This window comes from Sciurus carolinensis, chromosome 12 (genome assembly GCF_902686445.1).
Source record: "Sciurus carolinensis chromosome 12, mSciCar1.2, whole genome shotgun sequence".
Lineage (NCBI taxonomy): Eukaryota > Metazoa > Chordata > Mammalia > Rodentia > Sciuridae > Sciurus > Sciurus carolinensis.
Genome location: NC_062224.1, coordinates 28,653,370 through 28,673,543, shown reverse-complemented (window position 1 = coordinate 28,673,543; position 20,174 = coordinate 28,653,370). Strand labels below are relative to the sequence as shown.

The 20,174-nt window shown below is 37.3% G+C and overlaps 1 protein-coding gene across 3 annotated transcripts in view; it reads left to right on the top strand.

Annotated features, from left to right (window-relative positions):
- Positions 1-20,174, top strand: part of Pter (phosphotriesterase related) — a 59,791-nt gene that overhangs the window by 6,543 nt on the left and 33,074 nt on the right. Inside the window, exons 2-3 of one of the 3 annotated variants that reach the window (XM_047521206.1) lie at positions 10,052-10,123; positions 17,147-17,190. The exons of 1 other annotated variant lie outside the window; for it this stretch is intronic. The gene's annotated coding sequence lies outside the window, so the exon portion shown is untranslated. The remainder of the gene's footprint in view (positions 1-10,051; positions 10,124-17,146; positions 17,191-20,174) is intronic. One more of the 3 variants, XM_047521204.1, reaches the window with a different exon arrangement.

Genomic DNA, 20,174 nt, shown 5'->3' with positions numbered 1-20,174 from the left:
CCTGTTGATTTAGGAACACTGTAACAACTAGTCTTTAACTAAATACCTCTGTAAAGACCCTATCTATGAATGCAGTCACATTCTATAGTACTGTGGGTTAGGACTTTAATACATGAAGATTTGGGGAACAAATTCAGCCCATAATCCTGCCCTACAATCATAATGGTCTCTATTTGAAAAAATGACCATTTTTGGAGTAATTTTCTTTGACTATCAGTTATGAACTGCCAGGTGATGACTGCAAATCTTTGGAGGGTCAATTCAATTTATTAATTTCTCCTTTGGGGGAGAGATTTATGCTTATGACTTAAAACATTGAAATAATTAGGTAAAACCTGAAGCAACATTATTAAACGAATTAGGTAGAGTTTATTAAACAGTTAACCAAAAAACATACATAATGAACTACAACCATCCAAATATTTTTTTAAAAACCTGCAGATATTTTTACCCCAAAAATGCTTTCTGGATCAAAAACTTGCTATGAGTAGGCTTCATACTTATACCAGCGAAAAGGGAAAAGGATAGAGCGTGCTTGGTCTGTCTCAGCTCTTTTCCTTGTGAGTTGGCATCTTCTGTTTATGTTGCTTCAGTGTGTTGTGTATTGTTATCTCCATATCATCACTGAAAACAGCTGAGAAAGCAGAAGTCTCTGAAGAGAGATGGTAGCCCATGGAGCCCCAAAGCCCTTACATTTGAAAAAATTTGGGGAAATGGGATAGAATAAAAAAGATCAGTTTCACCATTATCTGTCCATGTCTGCCATGTATACTAGTGTGGAGTTTGGAAAGTTTCGCAGTGTTCCTTCTGAATAGAATCACAGTCAGAATGTGGTGGCACACACCTGTAATCCCAGCTACTTGGAAGACTCAGGCAAAAGGATCACAAGTTCCAGGCCAATCTAGGCAACTTAGCATAACCCTGTCTCAAAAAACTAAATAGAACCAGGGATGTAGCTCAGTGATAGAGTGTCCCTGGGTTCAAATCCCAGTACTGTAAGAAGAAAGAGAAAAACAAAAAACAAAAAACAAAACAAAACAAAACAAAAAAAAAGGAAAAACAGAACAGAATCATAGGTTTTCATTTTTGTTTGTTTCAATCCAAAAACAAAACAAAAACAAAAAAAACTTTTATTGTAAACTGTCAGGCAGAAATCCTACAGGATCATTTTCTGGATATGTAAGCGTATATCAGTGATGTTTGAGATATTGGTGATTTTAAATAAGTAGAAGGGTGAATTTTACCTTTAAAAATTATTTTAAATTGGAAGTTATTGTTTAAGTTAATGGTAACTATAGAGGAGTTCACTATGCTATTGTCTCTACATTTATAAATATCTGAGCACATTTATGTTACAAGTTTAAAAGAACTTTTTAAAAAGGAAAAAATGAGTAAAACTAAACATGGATGTAAAATTTGGATATACATGCATATGTTAGACAGTGCAAATCTAAGTAGAATGTGGTTTTAACTACCAGTTGCTCCATAGAACAGTATTGTTGAAATTCCTATCCAAGAATGGCTCTGAGAGTTCCTGTCCTAGTTTTGGCCTCTATTATTTGACACATTTATTTATCATGCTCTAGCATACAATATGTCTATTACTTTCATGAGTCAATGATTTTCTACAAGTTAGAGATTTTCCCAGTCTCTCAGGCTGCACTGCTCCAAGTTCAGTCTTTGATATTGGAGACTTTCTGTTGGCCACTGCACAAACCACTGAACACAGGAAATTAAGAAGAGGACACTTCCTCCAATGCACCATGTCTGGCTTGTGCTTTCTGCCCAATACTTTTTATAAGAACATCCCCTGCTGTTGCAGAAGGAATCTTACTGAAGTTAGACAAGAATGGCATTAGGAAAGAATAGCTCTTCCCTGAAGTCATGCTCTGAAGCCCTTTCCCTTGCTGTCACTTGCAAAGCCTATCTACATTCTCCCAGTCCTCACATGTAGGATTGAAAACTATTCCAGGCCTCGCTGGTGAGTCTCACATTTCTGCACAAGTCTCAGGCCTGATGTAGATTTCTTTTTACTTCTATGCTGCTTTGAACTTGCCCCTTTATTATTCAGTAAAGTGCAACTTCGAGGGTGCTACTCTTTCTCCTCTGCACTAATATTCTGCAGGCACTCAGTGTGTCAGTAGCATAGAACCTGCTATCTCAGGTACTGACAGCTCTGACACTTGACTCTGCAGCCATGTTTGATATGGCAGATAAACATAGAATGAGAAGGTTCTTACAAATAGAGTGGCCATGCTCCTCTTTAACATTCTTCATTCCTCTCAGGCCTTAGCCTTTCACTTTTGTCCATTAGTGTATTTGAGTAGACAGAGATCAAAATATTTCAAACTAACAGTTCCAAGTTTAAAATGATCTTCATGAAGATTCTATAGAGTTCTATTGGTCCACTGCATTTCATTTAATTTTTAGTTTTGCAATAAACAAAAGAGCATGCACAGTTTCTTCACATTAGGAATACTTTACAAATCATGCTACTACTCATTATTGCTGTGTTGAGCTCAAAATAGATTAATTTCTAAATTCTTTTTTTGATAAGTCAAATTGGGATTTTTAAAATATTTGTATGTATAATTTTTATGTGTTATATGATGACATTGTAGTTTTTTTGTAAACCTGTTTACACTTTATTTTTATTTTTGTTGGTAATACATTGGCCCAAATGAATTTACATTACTTGTTCCTGTGTAATAGAATGATTTCACATTTTGGGTGTTTGCTTTCTGTATTTTTAGTGCTGGGGATTGAACCAAAGGGTCCTGTGCATGCTTAGCATGTGCTCTACCACTGAGCCACACACCATTCCACCCTCAACATAGTTCCTTATAAAAAACAATGTATTCAAGTTTTAGTCTATAAATATTGCAGAATTTAATAAGTAGCTGTACAGTGTCTGACAATAATGTCTTGATCCATATTCTTTGCAACATATATCATATTTATATTTTTAGACCATCATCATTTAAAGTAATGTCAACAATTATAGGATCAATACAAAGAGAGTTAAGATTGGATAATAGCTTTCTCTGCCTAATTAGAAGTCAAGATTATATTTCTTAAGAGTTGAGGGCATATTAAGAGTTAGTTCTTTAACAAGCCGAAGAAAATAAATGTGATATAAAGTATTATAGAGGAATCTATAGCCCCTTTAATTTTCACAAATTCAGTATGATTTTCATCATTTCTCCTAAAGCTTGATTAATTCCCACATCTTCTTCAGGAATGTTTCTGATGCCTGAGTACTGCTGTACTACTACTTGCTTAACATTTGTTTTTAAACCAATTTGCTTTTTAACTTTAGCTTTATCCTAAGCAATACCTATGAAATCACTGGCTTGTAATGTTTATTGCTGCTTTTCCTAGAACACATGAAAATGAATACTTGCTTAAAACACTTTTAAATGCACACAGGTCACCTAAAATAGTTTGAACCACCAATGAGATACATGTCACACTTTTTGAAAAGACATTGATAAGTGCCTAGGAGATTATGGGCTTTTTTAAAAAAAATTTTATCATCATCCACTAAATAATGAAATAATTCTTGGTTGTTTAGTTAACCCCAAATTTTCAGCACAGTTTCTATATTTGTAATGTGGTGATTAGAAACTGTAAAAAACTGTGTATGTGCACATGGATACATGTGTATGATAATGGATCCTCTTAGCTGTTCTTTGGGAAATAACCAACAGATTTCAGTTGCTTTAACATCATTTATTTGAGGGCTCAAGAAGCCATCATTAGTTTTCACTTGTGCCTTTATTTTATTCTTACTCTCAAGCAGTATAAAGGATGATAATAAATAATTAACAATCTGGAACTTCTGGGTTTGAAGTATTTTTATTTCACTCATCTGTTAGTAATAATCTGTTGTTTATAGTAAGTTGATAGTAAATTAAATACTATAATATGGTTTTTCTGAAGGTGATTTGCTTAGTGGGACATCAAAAAAGAATTCTCATTAAGACATCAATAGGTTTCATATTCCCTGTATAGAAATATTCTGTCTAATTTTCCACTACCCATACACTCCCATTCATTTAAATTTTAGACGAACTGAACTAATGGAGGAACGGCAGAGGCCATGTGAAACCTTTCCACACAGAGTCACAGAACTTGTATCTGGAAGGGATTTTAGAAGTCCTTTTGTTTAACTTTTCTGTTTTGATATTGAGGAAACACTTCCACAGACTAAGTGATTTTTCCGAAGACATGCTTTTAGCATATCGACTCTGTAACATTTATGCACTAGGCAAAGTTCTAGCTTTTGTTCCCCTTGGGAAAGAATGATAAGTTCAGAAAAGCATTATGTTGAACCATCTGTGTCTATTCTTCCATTTTTGAAATACAGTAAGTTGACATTAATTTTTGGTGACACTTGAGATATTTTATAGCTACTGACTGTCATTTATATCAATAAAAGATTAACTTATTGAATTAGGGGAATTAGCCTATTTAGTCAGGAATTATTTCTGTTGCCTTTAGTACACTTGCAAGAGAAGAACTCTGATATTTTCCTAGGTAGTGTCAAGATATACTATACATAATAAGGGTAATTTCTGTTCTTATGGCAAGAATATGTGGGTTTTAGCATTTCAAGTTCTTGATTTTTAATATCTGACTATGTCTAGTAATAGAACCAATAATAAAAACTGATAACCATGTAGTAATAATACATTTTAATATTAATACATAGTGAAAAATTTGTGAAATAGGTTACTGTATAGAGTAAACCAAGAAGTGAGAGTTTACTTTCTCATTGTGCCTAGACAAGGACTCAAAGAAGATGAGAATAGCAAGTGCCATAAAGTCTTTACCTATGAAGTTAAAAATAACTTCCAAAGGAAGGACAGCTAATTTTGTTTATGTAATAGGTTTATATTACTCCACAGCTTGTTGGTTAAAGTAGCTTTGAGCACTCAGAGAACATATCTTTATCCTTACTGTGTTCCAATTAAAAAACTGTTATTACTTCTTTTCAGAAACGGAGCCTTGGAGTAGTTCTGAGGTCTCCCAGGCCCATACAATTCGAGAAAGGGAAAATTAGCGACCATTATCCCTCAGAACGCTGTGATTTGCCATAACCAAGAAGGCAAGCAAGTTTTAATAATACAAGAAGCAATGCCAATTGTTAATTCTTCTGCTGTTAATGCTACCAGAGAGTGCATATTTCAAATCTGTTCCGTGTTTTCAGACCCACAGCAGCTCTGAAACCTGTACATTCTTTTCAGTCAAGTTAATTTATTCATCCACCCATAAACATTTATAGAATGCCTGCTATGGGCCAGGCATGGTGCTAAATGCTGCCGGTGACGTTGTTCTCACTTAAACATTGAGCAGAGCAGATTCTTTATGAGTTATGATAATCCATTTGCAATTCTCCTGTGGCATCCCCAGAGAATACTAGAAGATTAGAGGCCCCTCAAATGAACAAAATATCCTGCCAGTCTCTGCAGTGTGTGCCATTTGTCATTGACACATGATAGTCATTTTATACTGTAATTTCAACTAAGGAAAGCAAACCAAGGAAACTTGGGGGCTGGGCAGTGCTTTTACAAACTGGTTTGTTTTTTTTCTGATCCTTGATCTGCTGTTTCATGAGAACAGCTCTGCTAACTCTTCTCCTAGAAATAAAGAACACGGCCCAGCTTCCATTTTTGCACTGAAAGCAATAGAAGTTCCAACAGAAAAGTTTCCTGCCTGTATTAGTCCAGTTGGTGTTGCTATTACAAAATACCTGAAGTTGGGTAAGATATAAGAAAAGAATTTTATTAGGCTTATGAATCTGGTATCTGGAAAACTCAAACAGTATGTCTGGCAAGGACCCCCTCACTGTGTCACAACATGGCAGATTAATAGGTGTGTGTGGTGGGAAGGGGGTATGTGAAAAGACCATGTGTGTGAGAGAGTGAAAGCAAGAGACCAGGAGGGGTCAAGCTCGCTCTTTTTAATGACCCACTCTCTTAGGAACTAATCCTCTCAACCCATTCCACAAGACCAGCATTAAATTCTCCATGATAGTGATCCTGAGCCAGTCACCTTCCACTAGGCCTCACCTCTTAAAAGTCTCACCATATCTCAGTATTGTCACAGTGGTGATTTAGGTCTCAACCTGAGTTTGGGTGGGGACAATGACCCTCAGTCCATAGCACTGCCTAGAGTTCTTGCTTCCTTTTGGATGGGACTGTGGCCATGTCTACTATCCATATCTTTGGTGGCTGTTTTTTTCTTTCCAGAGTTAATGACAATAAAGATGCCAACCAAACTCTTACAAACCACAGCACATGCACTCCATTTCTGCCACTGCCATTGTGTATATTACATTTAATTCTTTTCTTAATTTAAATTTTCTTCCTCAGGGAAGCCTAGTTTGGTTACTCTTACCCCTAGATCTTGCCAGTTACTTCAACACACTTTGTTTATTCTAAGAGTGTCTATTATGTTCACCTACTTTCTGTATATAATGTGCTGTGGACCTGATTAAACTGTAAACTCCTTGAAGACAGGGATCATGTCTGTCTGCTTTTTATTTCTATGTTATGGAGAGAGACTGACCCAGTTTATTATTGCTGTATGAATCCTAAGCAAACAAACAAAAAGAAAATCCAAACTCTTGCCTCCTGTGAAAGGACCTATATTCAGTTAAGGGTCGTATGGTGACCTTACCACAGAATGCATTGACCTTTTGAGAAGTTTAAATGCCTTATAGCTGAGCATCACTTTTTATTTTTTATAAGCTCTCATATCACAACTTGGCTCCATCACAATTAATCGCATCGGGTAAGGCAGTGACAATGAGATGATTTCTCTAGAGAATCTATGCTAATACTATTAAAATGCTCTTACAATGTCAAAATGATTGCAGTGGAAGCATGTGGAGACCGTGCTTATGTGATTATGATATTATAGTGATGGGCGATTACCATAGGAAACTACTAATTCAACCCTGCAGGGACTTGCATTATGAAGCCATTATAACATGAGATTATAATGACACAATAACTTGGATGCACATTCGTGATGTGAAAACTAAAAGCTAATTTGAATGCAAGTAGTATTTCCATTAAATTGTAATTAAACACTGAAAGCAATGCTTGTTTAAATTTGAGATGGAGACATACAATTCAGAAATGAAAACTGTGGGTAAAAAATGCATGCCGAGTGTAAGCTTACAATTGGTTAGAAACAATCAGCGACTCTGCCCTTCAGTATTTACTAGGTAGAAAAGCCCGCATCTGGTGGCTTCCCCAGACAAGTAGTTTTGAGACTGGTACCAAGTTTCTGGATCTAGTTCCATTCCTATCCCAGCCACCAATGAACATTTCCAGCCTTCTTGTTTCATTGTTGATGTGGGTATTACAGTGCATTACTTTCGTCAATAGAAAAATTATTTTTCCATAAATAGTAACCTTTCAATAGACATTAAAATTAATCCCATTATTCAAAAAGATAGTCACAAAGAAGAGAAAGATTTTTTTAAGTTGCTGATATTTTCTACCCCCTTGAGATGCTCTACATTAGCATTTGTGGGTATCTTCTTTCAGATTTTGTTATTTTATTTTTATTTTTATTTTTGCAGTGCCGGGGATTATATCCACAGCCTTGTGCATGCTAGGCAAACACTCTACCACTGAGCTTCACCCAGCCCCCAAAACTATTTTTGGTACATAGTATACTGATTTTTAAATTTAAAACTATGCATTCTATACTTTTAACACCTACTTGTTGATTCTTCTCACCCCTTCCAGTTTTAAGGTCTATTTCTTATCCAAGAGAATCCAGTTGATGTTTGTATTTGTTTTTTAAAGATCTGATCAAGCTGGACAATTCTACATGTCACCTGGGAAACTGTATTTTGCTATTAGGGAACAGGATTTGGCAGGGATGCTCTGCATAGATTAGTCATAGGATAAGGCTACCATAAATCCTTTAGGCTCTATTAGCAATACTATAGGTATTCAGCACTGCTGTCTGTTTATGAATCAATCGTGCCTTTGGGAAGTTAGAGTTCTAATTTGTCCTCAACTGATAATCATCACATGGCACAGGTAAACATAAAGATAGATTATGAAAAACTAAGATAATTTAGGAGTCATGGTGTTTGTTAGATACAGACTTGCATCAGCTTCTTCAGATAGTGTTAAGAACCCAGGAGCTCATGTGGACTCCCTTCTAATAGTGACTCAAAGTTCTTATTGCTGTTTGATTTAAATATAGTCGAGATGACTTTTTGTTATTAAGTATTTAGTTTACACTTAGCTATGCTGTATGCTTTAAAGTTATTTTTATGATGATTTCTTGCAACAACCAAATTAAGTTGGTAGGTCTAAATTACTAGAATCTGCATTTTTATAATTAGGAAAAGGAGAGTGCCATGCAGTGCCTTCTTCGCATCACCCAGTAAACAGTGGAGTGGGAATAGATTTTTCGGTTCTGGCTGGCCATGGCCTATTTTGGGGACTAATCAGTAATGTTATCCTGTGAGTCATACTCCCTCATTAATGGAGACGGGGTTAACCAATCATGATGTTCATAGTAGCTGTCTAAATGGATTAATAAAAATAACACTACAAGTCTGGAGACTGGGCTCTAGTCCAGATTATCTGGACTTCAAAAGATCCATGATTCTATTTTAGCATCTAAACACGAAGACATGGAAATAAACGATCCTCCTGGTCCCTTCCATTTCAAAAATGTTGAGATCAAGTAACACGTAACATTAAAGGAATCAAATATTTTTATTATAAATATACATTTCAATATTTAATAATAATAATATTTAATATCTTACCTACCTTAAAACCATTCATCTAAAGTCAAAACCATACCTTACTTGAAAGGTATTTAACAATTTGACATCTTTTAGCAGATTTGTGACTTGACTTAAAAATGTCTTTTTTATTCAGGAAATTTACTAAAATTATTACAAGTTGTAGATATAAATCAAATCCAAAAGGAGATTAAAATTATAGTTCTTTGGTAGATTGGCAGAGTTGACAAGGTAAAATGAAAACTACAATTAAAGGCGATATCTGCTTGATATTTGTTTAATTATATAGTAAGTAGTTTTTTGGAATAATACATTAAATATATACTTTTCTCTGAATTCTTAAGAAGCAAGTGATACAATGATTGGAGTACAAAATTAAAATGTAGTGCTAGACAAATCTTTTCTAGTGCACCTTGTTTTTATGGGAAAATACATGTGAATAAATTATAAAGTATTAACATGTGTGTCTATGTGTACGTGTGAGTGTGCGTAGGTTAGTTAATTAGAAATTTGTTATTTGATGGTTGGATTTTTTCCTAATTTTGTGAGACTTTTTCTCTGGAGAACTTAGAACTCCATTAGAGCTTATTTACAGTCATCTCAAAGATGGGGAAGGTTGATTATTGCTCTAAGATACAGGGAGTTATTACAGATTTGCCCTTGATCCCTTTGTAGTAAATCAGATTTCAGAAGAAGAAATAGGCTGTTTGTTGCCTTACTTTTAGAATATTATAAACTAATCTTTTCCAAAAATAGGGTCTCTCTGTCAGTGTCATGCTCTCTTAGGACTAAGAATTGCTTATCTTGACTTCTTTCCTGGACCGATTAATAATGCCTATCTCTAAGGCATTTTTTTCCTCAAACTTAATGTTTCACAAATTGTCAACAAATTTTTTGATTTTCTGTTTTCATTGCTTTGCTAGTCTAAACAATTTTAAACATTCTGAATCATTAAATCCATTTTACAACTAAATATTGCCACAGGATTTCATTATTTTCCTATTTCTTTTTAAGAACTTAATAGCAAATTATTCCCTAAAACACCAGCATTTACTTGTTGGTGATTTGTTTTTTCCCAAACAGGGGTCACTGTTTCCCTAGGAACCATAACTATATTTCCTGAACCTTAGAGGTGGTTGGATTGGCAGAATGGTGTCATAGTCTGGTAATGTGGTTAGGATCTTTTAATTCCCTTTATAATAAATGGAGTTGGTTTATACACCAGATTGATATATAATAGTTGCATGCATGTTTGTTTTTCAGAGTCTGATTTTAGGTTCTATTCTGCTATCCTAAGGGAAATGGCAAGAGTCAGGACCCGTTCAGAGTTTTCTGGTTAGTATTAGTCCATTCACTGTTGCTATAACAAAATCCGTGAAACTGTGTATTTTATAAAGAAAAGAAGTTTATTTAGGTCACAGTTTTTGAACTTTGGCCAACATCAGCTCAATTCCTAAGGGTCCTTTAGCTATCATATCATGGGACATGGTATCATGGCAGATGTACCTGTGAAAGGAAGAGATCTTGTGGAGGAACAGGAAGCCAGTGAGATGCAGGAGGGGTTGGATTTGCTCTCTTATAACAACTATCTCAGATCTAACCAAGGTCTCAGGAGAACTACATCAGTTCCTTCTGAGGGCTGTAACCCCAGGGAGCCAATTATTTTGCAGTAGACTCAATCTCTGTCAGGTCCCACCATTTCTCACACTGCTACCCTGAGGACCAAACTCCCAACACATGAACCCTTGAGGATCCTCTCAAACCACATCCAAACCATACCATAGTTTTTTTCAATTTTTCAGCTCTATAAATTATGCCACATCTTCAACATCATCAACCCAACTCCTAACATGACCTCCTTAAGACCAGTGCCACCACCCCTCTGGAGCTGAGGGAAACATGGGATAGAGAGACGGAAGCAGTAGGAAGAACTCAGCCAAGCTCCTGATGACCAGTTAAAGCTGAGAGTTGATACATCATCACAAATTGGGATTCACGTCCTCTGTTCTTTTATAGGAATTTCCTTTGGCACACATTTGAGGAGTGCACTAATAAGTGTTGGTCAACTCTCAAAGGAAAAACCTCTGGGGTCATGATTGTACTATTTTTAAAGGTCTCTCAGGGGGTGCTTCCAGCGCCTACAGCAGCCTTTAGAGAAAGTAGCATACAGCTCCTCATTCTTGTCTGAAAAATAACCCCCTTTCTCCATTGGTGAAATAGAAACAACAACAATAATAAAGTGAATTTCATCTGAAAGTCCATGCTGTGATCCAGTCTTCCGCCCCTGGATACCTTTTGGTGACTCACCTTCTGTTAGTCCCCTGCCGACTCCTCCTGGACATTAGGAGATTTAATTAAAGTGTGCATAGTGCCTTAAGCTCTTCAGGGAGATGCCCGGCATTATTATCGTAAATGACATTTTTGGTATTCCACAAACTCTTGAAGGTAATGAAGCCAGCAATATAGAAAGCTGAGGCCTCCATACAGTTAGAGTTTTATGAAGACACATTCATACACTGTTACATTAATGGCAGTCATCATCGTGGGTTTGGGAGTGCAGAGTTCAATTACTGTGAAAATTTCTCCAACTGTTCTAAGTGTTCTGATTTAGCTTTTTCCATCAACGAATAACACATTTTAGAGGTCAGTTTAGTATTCAAGTCATTCTGGTTTTAGATAACTTTTAAGACTTACCAATTTTATTTTCAGACAGTGACCCTTATAGCACTCTTGCAAGTCACAAAGGAAAAGAGTGTTTATCGAGGCTTACCTTTGCCCTGAAATGTAGTCCTGCTCTGGAGATCCCCGAGGAACAAGGGAAATTACTTTCAATTCCTAATTCTTCTCCTGGCCAGGAGTCTGTCTCTCCTGCACTCAGGCTACACTCCACGCTGCCCCTTTAAGTATCATCCTGATTCCAGTCTCCTCTGGGTCAGACCCTGTGGGTCAGTGTTTTTCACGGGTGACCCAATGTGAACCTGTGTATGAGCCCCTACAGGTTGCTTGCTAGTCCTGAAACATGCCCTTAATTGCTCCTGTCATACATGCCATCTCCTCCAGGAAGCCTTCCCATTGCTCTGCTGTTGTCCAGACCCATCCCACGGGCACTTGCTTTGGGCCGTCTTCCTAACATTCAGGGCACTCTGCTTTACATCACTAAGTGTCCCATTAGAATATTAAATGTATCCATCTCTGAGTGTTCGCTGTGACCCAGGCACTGTGTTGAGGGCTCTTTAATTTGCTAGGGGTAAGACTGCTTCCCTTCTGTATTCTTTAATCTCCTCCTTCAGACGTGGTAGACTCTCAGCAAGCACTGGCTACAACTGAATTGAAATGTTACCTGGTAAAATATGCTGGTGCCTGGACAACTGGCTTCCCTGTGTTTCCATCTCCTATGCAGAGAACTTATACCCCAAACTATCCCCTCTGATCTGTAAGTCATAGCAACTTTTGTTAATATTTCAAGAATAGCAATGCCTGACCTTAGACTACAAAGAGGACACAAAAATAATGAGTGTATCATATTGCTTGTACATACGGTGACATTCTACAGTGCAGAAGTGAAAGGTGGGTAAGACAGAACAAAACGTCTGTTGTTTGATGGGATGGATGTTTACTGAGCATCTACTTCTTGCTGAAGTAGATCATGGCTCACCATTGGTACCTACAGCTCTGAGTATGGGAAAGGATTAAAGGAGTTATCAAACAAAAGTTAGTTAACAAGTAGGACCCTCCTTTCACCAAGCATGGAGTGGTGGTTCTCATACAGGTGTCCAGGTGGGCAGCACACAGATCACCAGAGCAAGATGATGAGCGCTGGTGCCACCTGGACGTGTCTCTAATGCTCCCTGCAGTGACTCTCAGAACTTTCCCTGCAGCACTACATTTTTTAATACCAAATAGATTGGGTGCTCTACCACTGAGCCACATCCCCAGCCCTTTTTATTTATTTTTTGTTTTGAGACAGGGTCTTGCTAATTTACTGAGGCTGAGCTTGAACTTGTGATCCTCCTGCTTCAACCTCCCCAGTTGCTGGGATTACAGAGCTGCATCATCAGGTTGGCTATGTAAAAAGATACCTGGCATGGTTCTTTTTACGTCTGAATTAGCTAACCAGAGCAACAAAAATCAAGTCTTTTTTTTTTTTTTTTTTCAAAAAAGAGTCTACTGTGTGGCCTTTAAAATAAAGGATCTGAGAAGATTTTGTGGGAAATGCCTTTTAGATATACAGTTAGTTGTGTAACTGAATCACAAAGGCTTTCTGTCATTCAAAGAAGATTATTTTAAAATGAAACTGCCTTAAAAAGAAATTAGTGTGGATGGTCTGCACATTTAAAACATTAGGATAAGAGTCATTACCAGTTTTACTCCTTGTAAAGGATTGCTTGTGACCATGAATCACCTGCTGTAATTTTACTAGGTATTTATAGTTTTCTGATGTACAGTTGACTTCTACTAATTCAGAAAGGAAATGTCCTTGAAGATGAAGTCACTGGCTGTTATTTTTATGTGCTCAAATGTCTTGTTTTCAGTAAAGGAAAGTTAAAAAAGAAAGGGTATATATTCCTACGTAGTGGGCACAGAAGAATAAGCTAAAGTCACGTTCATTATCTTCTGCGAACTGAGAGAATGAAGATAGAAAAGTTGAAGAACCAAAATGGCTTCAAGATCCATAGCCCCAAATCCTGGAGGGAAACGTTTTCCATGCTTTTTAATAATTTTTAAGTGTTCTGATTTAGGGAGGTAATGTGATATTCCATAAAAGAGTATATTATGATCTCAGAATTATCTATTGTCAGAAATATATTAAAAAACCCTTCCAGGAAAATGGGCAGCTCTTTTCTAACAATTGTTAACCTCTATAGACTACACATTCACACTGTTCTTTTCTGGTCCTGATTCTACTTCTATTTGTAATTTTCTTGCTCCTGCTAAAAATATTTAATTTCTTCATTCGATGTTTCCTTTGTGAAAGTCGTTTGTGGGATAAGGCTGGATTAAAATAAGCAGGCATATAAATATGAGTTGAATCATACTATGTGCTAGGCACTGTGGAGAGTGGAAGGCTCATGACAGATAAGACATAGACTTGCCCTCAAAGAGTTCCAAGTCCAAAAGAGACAGAACAGAAGTTTACATGTTCAAGATTAAGCTTCAGGTGCTATGAGAGTACCTGAAATCAGCACCTTCCTCAGATTGCTTGAGCAGAGAGGAAGAACATCAGGAAAAGTTTCTAATTAGAAATGCTGCCCAAGCCACATTCTAAAGACCAGGTGGAAAGGTACCCTGACAGGGACAGGGTTAGGGAGGCAGAGTAGGGTGGGATGGGGTTGCCAACTGAGACCAAAGAAGCAGAAACCCATTCAAAGAGCTCAAGGCAGGTGTGAACTTGGGCAGTCTGGGGAAGGGCAGGAGCAGAGTGGAGTCAGGGGGATTATTGGACTCTACCTTTAGATTTGTTTCTAAAGTAGGAAGAGGACTTGGGGAGAGACACACATGTGTCTACATTTCAGAAAGCGCTGGGGAGGCTTGGGGTGGTGGATTGGGAAGGCTGGAAGACCATTACATACTCTTACCCTAATGCATCCTGACAAACGGAGCTTCCCATTGGGGCAATGCCTGTGAGGATAAAGAGGGAATGATGAATTAAAGGTCAACGTCGGGCTGGGGATATAGCTCAGTTGGTAGAGTGCTTGCCTTGCATGCCCAAGGCCCTGGGTTCAATCCCCAGCACTGCAAAAAAAATAAGGTCAATGGCAGGGGCCAGGTTTACAGGATCTGGAAATCAAATGAATAGGGGTGAGGCAGAGTCTTGGATGAATCAGAGTTGTTTGTTTGTTTACGTGTGTGTTGGTAGATACAGCATCAGAGAGAACACAGACAATATAGACATCCAAACCGTGAGGACTAAATATCATGGCCTGTGTAAATTACCAAATGCCGTGTTTGGCATATAGTAATTATTCAAACGGTTGATATTGTCATTGAAGGCTAACCTGATTAATCTTAGCAGAATTACCTCTGAAGTGCTGTCTATAATTGATATCTAGCCTCCTTTAAACACACCCAATCTTAAATTGCAACTTTCCAGCCCTGGGACAAGTTTTTAAAAATTTTCTTGGCTTCAGTATCCTCATATAACATTGACCCAGCAGCCTTAGTGAGAATTCGAGAAAAGAGATGCAAAGTGCTCTAAGTGGCACCTGTCACTTGGTAGGAGCTCAGTAAATGAATGAAAGGTATCATTATTGTCCTCAGCCTCAAAGTGAGGGTCGAGCACTGTCTTCTTTTTATCTCCCATAGACTCGACCTACCCAGCACGGCAGCTTACACTTCACAGATGTTCAGTAAATATTAATCAAATTTATAACAACTGTTTCTTATTTCATCTTTCTTCTTATTTTTCTGGTCATCTACCAAGGCTGTTCACCATTCTTTAAAAAGGAAACTTTTTATGGTTCTATCATTACACGGTTTATCCTAATTTAAAATGTCTTTTTCTTGATTCTTCTTTTTCACTTACGAATTAATGCTAACTCACACTTCATATTTCCTGACACTATCTTATAAAACATCTTATAAGAATCACTACCCACCCCCCCAGCTCCACCCCAACCCCCACATAGGAATGTATTCGGGGAATCCTGGCTCTTGTCTGACTCACTTGTGATAATAATTACTCAGGACACTGAGCCTTTTCCAGAATGGTGCTTGGACTACAGGACTTCCACCTGGAGCCTGGACTTCAAGTTCAGTCAACTTCAAGGTCAGATCCCTAGGGACTTGGTCAAATAGTTTGAATTTAATCAAAGTGATCCTTAGCCACTGAAAAGGCATGCAATTTGATCTGAAATATCTGCCTAAGAAACAATATCAAATCCCAGGCAAGACTAGAAATCAGCGATTCTGTGATAATAATCTAAAATAACGCTTGAGTGTATAAATCTTTGCCTACCTGTGTGCTTGAGTTGGGAGATTTGAAATCTATATTCGATGATTTTACATGTGACATTATTATAGGCATTGATCCTTTTCCATTTTCTTCCCTTTCACTGATTTTTTAAATTTTTTAAATTTGTTTTAAATAGTTATACATGACAGTAGAATGCACTTTGATACAGCATATATAATGGAGTATAATTTTTCATTCTTCTGGTTATACATGATATAGAATATCACCAGTCGTATAATTATATATGTACATGGAGTAATAATGTCTGATTCGTTCTATTATTCTTACTCTCCCCTTCCAGTCCCCTCATTCCCTTCTACCTAGTCTAAAGTTAACTCTATTCTTCCCTAGCCTCCCCACATTGTGCATTAGCATTCACATATCAGAGGAAACATTCAGCTTTAAGGTTTTTCAAGGTTGGCTTATTTCACTTAGCATGATATTCATGATATTCATCTCCATCCATTTACCAGCAAATGCTATAATTTCATTCTTCTTTAAGACTGAGTAATATTCCATCATCTATGCCACATTTTTTAATCCATTCATCTGTTGAAGGGCACCTAGGTTGGTTCTGTAGTTTAGCTATGGTGAATTGAGCTGCTGTAAATATTGATACCCTTTCACTAACTGATGTGATCGATAAGCATAAAAAACTGGAAAATATTGAATTATAAAGAAGAAATGGCCAGGCACAGTGGTGCATGCCTGTAATCCCAGTGGCTCAGGAGGCTGAGATAGGAGGATTGCAAGTTCAAAGCCAGCCTTAGCAACAGGCACTAAGCAACTCAGTGAGATCCTGTCTCTAAATAAAATACAAAATACAGCTGGGGATGTGGCTCAGTGGTCAAATGCCCCTGAGTTCAATCCCTGGTTACCCACCCCCCCCAAAAAAAGAAGTAACAAAATGATCTATCTCTGCTTCTCCTACCACCCAAAGGAAAACATAACATTTCTGTATGACTAGTTGATAAGCTCTACATGTATATGGATATATATACTCTGTTTATATTTATCATACTTGGTTTCATATTTTACTCTTTACATATTATAATTAGAGCATCTTCCTATGTTATTATTCTTTGAAAATACAATGTGAATGGTTATACATTTTATATGTAAACATTTTCTTATAACCCATTTTGTTGCTATTGTAAATAATGCCATGATGAAATCTGTGTGCACAAATATTTTTTACACCTGTCTAGATATTTCTGAAGACAGATTTCTAGTGGCAAGTAACAATTTTAAGACTGAATAATATTGCTAAACTACTTTTCATTACAGTTGGGGGAACTCTTTTGCTAGCATTATATATGTAAGAGGACTCTTGTATCATTGTGTTCATTACATTCTTACCTACTCAGATTTCTTGGAGCTGATTTCCAAATTATGCTTTCTATTAGATCCCACAATGTGACAACTTCTGTATGTTTTCCAGACTGAAATGGTAAGTTTTTTTCCCCCTGTAATGTGAAACTAAATTTCTATTCATGAAAAATTACGAATGGTTATTTTGTATTTCCTGCACTGTGCTGCTTGTATAAGTTGTTTCTTAAATGTTGTATATGTTTAAAGTTCACAAAAACTGTGACCCCTTTCCCACCATGTCTTGGGACTTATTTGGCAGTAATAATTCCAAATAAATGCTTTGGTATTGCTCTAATTGAATTCAAAATGTATTACAAAGCTATCGTAAACAAAACAGCATGATACTCGCATACGAACAGACATGTAGACCAATGGGACAGAATAGAAAGCATAGAAGACAACCTACTGATCTATAGCCAACCGACCTTCTGCAAAGATGCTAAGAACACACATTGGGAAAAGGACAATCTTTTCAAGAAATGATGCCAGGAAACTTGTATATTTACACGCAGAAAATAATAGTTGATTCCTCTCTCCGCACACAAAAACCAAGTCAAAATTTAGGACCAGAAACTATGAAACTAACTAGAGAAAAACATGGTGGAAATGTTTCAGGATGTTGGAATAGGCAGGTTTTTTGTTTTTGTTTTTGTTTTTTCAATAAACTCACCCAAACACAGGAAATGAAAGCAAAAACTGACAAGTGAGATGTATGTAGCTAAAAATCTTCTGCACAGTAAACATCAGAGTGAAAAGACAATTCACAGAACAGGAGAAAAATATTTGTAGGCTATATTTGACAAAGGATTAAGATCTAGAATATATAAAGAACTCAGAAAATTCAACAACAACACATAATCCAATTCAAAGTGGGCAAGTGACCTAAACAGACATTTCTCAAAGGAGCATATGCAGACAGCCAAAAGGAAATTTTAAAATGTTCAGCATCATTAAACATCACCTCACTCCAGTTAGAGTGTTTATGATCAAAAAGGCAAAAGATAAGTGCTGGTGAGGATGTGCAGAAAAAGGACATTGCTGGGGGAAGGTATGTGAATTCAGTCACTATGGAAAAGAATATGGAGGCTTCTTTAAAAATTAAAAATATAACTACCATATAATTTATGAACCCCAACTACTGGGTACATATCCAAAGGAACTGAAATCAGTATATCCAAGAGATATCTACACTCTCATATTCATTGCAGCACTAGTCACAATAGCCAAGAAATGGAAGCAACCTAAGTGCCCACCAACTGATAAGTGAATAAGAAAATGTGTTATATATACACGATGGAATACTATTCAGTCCTTAAAAAGGAAGAAAGCCTATCATTTATGACAACATGGATGGAGCTAGAGATCACTATGTGAATTGAAATAAGCCAGGAATTGAAAGACAGGTACCACTTGATCTCACTCATATGTGGAATCTAAAATAGTTAATCTCATAGAAGTGAGTAGAATAGTGGTTAGGGGAGGCTAAGGAGAGTAAGAGAGATGGGGGAAAGATTGATCAATGGGTACTAAGTTACAGCTACAGAGGGATTAGGACTTCAGCATATGAATTCTGGGGGGACTGAAGCACTTGGTCCATAGCATCAAATAACAGCCATTTAATAATCTCCCACCACTCTGTGGGCTGGCCACGGTGGTCGCTGGGCCTGTAGTCAGTTAGGATATTGGCGGCACTTGAATGTCAAAGCTGGCTCGCTCACTTGTCTGGTACCTCCACAGGAACAATCGCAGGGCTGAGGCTCAGTGCGGACCTGGAGGGCTGAGAGCCCCCCTCTCTCTCCCTGTGGTCTCAGAGCGTCCCTTCCTCCACAGGAGAGCCTAGCCAGACTTCTCAGACTGCAGCTCCAATCTCCCCAATAGCACAAAAGCAGGAGCTATTTCTGAAGATTTCGGTCCCAATCTGGCATCACATCACTTCTACCATATTCTCTTGGTTAAAATGAATCACAGGCCCGCTCCAGTTCCAAGCGGAAGGAGCCACAGACAGGTGGGAAGATGGGCAAGCATGTCCACTGGAGGCCATCCACGGAGGCCAACTAAAGCGCTGGATTAAGTGCCTTCATTTAAAAAGGCATTTCCAGTTCCAGTTGCCCGTGGATAATGAGGGCCTCCTGCAGCGGTAATCACTTTGGTGGGCATGTCCAAAAGCCTAATGAGTTCTGATGTCAATCGCAACAGTCAATCTACTTTTAACAATCCCGGGCCCCAAGTGAAGGCATTCATTTTTAGGCAAATTAGAGACTCAGTTTGATTCATACACTTCCACCCCCTATTGTTAGTTTTTTTTTTTTTTTAAAGAACAAGTTTAGGTTCATTTGCCTAAGGATACTAAGCAAATATTTGGAAAATAATCCAAAGTTTGGTGTATAATAATCATTTCACACATTGGTATGGTGCTTATAATTTAAATAATGCTTTTAAGTATCAAGCTTATTTGCTTTTCATATCTGATGTGGTAGGTCAGGCAGGTATTAGTCTAGTTTTCAAGTGAGGAAAATAACTCATCAGAAACTTTTAAATTTTCCACTGTCACACGGTGAGGAAACATTGAAGCCAAGACCACAAATTTGTGGTTTTTTTTTCAATCCACTCATGCCTCCTAGAACTCTCTTTTAAATTTCAAAACCCCTGAAACTGAAATCCAGCCCCCCACATTACATGTATATGTATATGTACGTCTGCCCGTGTATAGAAAATACACATTTTAAACACCATTCTCAAAGAATAGACTTCAGTGATCATTACTATCTATACAAGGCCAATAAATCCACTTCAAGTTAAAGGACATCACAGAAGCATGAATATCATTGGAAAAATCAACCGATGCAATCTCTTCATTACACAGATGTGAAAACATGCCCAAAGTGACACACAGCAAGTTAGTGGAAGAGCTAAGAACTCTTGACTCTGAACCCAACTGTTCTTCTACCTAGACCTGACCCCCTTAAGAATAGACTTCTAAATGAGATTGTGTGAGAAATATGGACATTTTACCTAATTTAAGACATTCATTTATTGATTGCTAGGAAATAAAAGTAACAATTT